Here is a 1,955-nt window from a genome sequence, read left to right on the forward strand (position 1 = left end):
GCTGTAAGGACAAGTATGTCAATAGAAAATGAAGTTTTCAAAGAGCAACGATACGGTTGCTAATAGTGATCTAAGATTAAGCAAGTAGTGATAGCTTGAGTACAATGAGTGCGGTTGGCAAGGGACATTGGGGTCAGGATATGCCAGCAAATATATAGTGCTTGCGTTTTGGTGGCGATAGCAGTAAAAGAAATGGCTCTTCAAGAGAATTGCGAGGAAGTAATGACGATGATTGGGTGTGGCAAGCGTTGAGGAAACCTGACCATAGTAATTCTTCGAAATGAAATAATGCAGCAGAGCCTAAATTCAGTTAATTAGGTATGCAGTTCAGCTCTGTATAGGTGTATAACATGTGAGGTATAAAAAATGCAGTTAGCTTTCTATGTAGTGTTTCAGAGAATATTACAGCATAAATGACTTTCTTGTTTTGAGTTTAAGGCAGTTTTTCCATACAGTGCATAATGTATGAGCTATATTAACAGTGTGGTTAGGTTTCGATAAATGTATTCTTTGTAGTGTAAGAATATTACAGCATAAAGGTCGTTTTCATGGCATGTTGTCGAACCTTTTGAATAGAAGCTGTTAAGAAAATTGTCAGAGTAGTCAGTGGATATATGCATTTGAATGAAATTCAGAAATTTCATCTTTGAAATGGTGCAAAATAAGTTCCAATTTGCTCAGAAGTACATTGTCAGGCATTGGGTCCTTTACAAAGGAGATAATAGGTGGTGATAATGCTAAATTTTCTATTAATAGCTCAAAATAATGACATTGACTAGAAGAAAAAAATGTCTGTAAATAGGGGTGCGTAGAAATTATTGCTGTGATGGTAATGCAAAGCTAACCTACAAAATAAAATAATTTACCAAAGTATATATAACTTGGGCCACGCTGAGAAAGTATATAACAGCAGTATAAAGCTAAAAGAAAACTCCTTTAGATTTTCTTATGTGATTATTGTCATGACATGGTTGGATCATTGAAAGCATTCAAGCACAGCTTGCTTGATAAAAGTTTGCATATTTACCACTTTGAAAGTCTTAGCATAGTTCAACTAGAAATTAAAAGCATACAAGTATTTACCTCTGAAAGCTTAAAAATAAAGGCAGGTATGATTAGGCTAATAAAAGCATTAAGTATTGTATTTGCCACTGAAATGATGCACGGCTTAGTTGTGATGTTAACCCACTGAAAGCACACGGGTAATTATCGTCAAAACCTTTAAAAGGAAGCATGGTTTGACATTAATTTCCAACAGGCATTCAGCTTGAAGGAAGCATGGTTTAACTAACGAGAGCATGCAAGCATTTACCACTGAAAGCATTAAAAGGAAGCACAGTTTAGCAAAAGTATACAGATATTTACCGTTAAGTAGCTTTGGAAGGAAGTACGATTTTAACCACTGAAAGCCTTGGGTAATCATATATATTCATTTTTTACCACTGAAGACCTCTTTAGAAAGCACTGTACTGCATGTAAAATCAATATCCTGTACTGTGGTTGCAGTAACATAGATTGAGTGTGAAGTTAAAAAATATCAGTGTTATGGCGATATGCAATAGTCTTAAAAATTGAAATTTGGATGGAATACCGTATGCTGTAAGGAATCTTGGCAGGAAGTAGGTGTAGTTTGCATACCATTTTAGATAATCTAAGTGAGACTAATAATACTTGCATTATTGTATTATGCTTCAGGAAGGGAATTCTTAGCATGTGGTATGGTGGGCATATATGCATGGTGTTGGGTGGCTTTTATAATGCCATTGTGGCAGACGAAAAAATCAGTATGGCTGGTTAAAGAACAGGTGTTGTCATTTTGCAATAATAACTCATTACGTGTGGCTCAACAATGTTCCAAATTGCTTGAAGAGGAGCATGCTTACATGTGCATACATACTCGGGATAAGATCTCTACCAAAACATCTCTGTTTCCCCTTAGTTACAAAGTGCTCTTC

The sequence above is a fragment of the Amblyomma maculatum genome, chromosome 10 (assembly GCF_055883805.1).
Source record: "Amblyomma maculatum isolate TAMU_Amacu chromosome 10, ASM5588380v1, whole genome shotgun sequence".
NCBI classification, from domain to species: Eukaryota; Metazoa; Arthropoda; class Arachnida; order Ixodida; family Ixodidae; genus Amblyomma; species Amblyomma maculatum.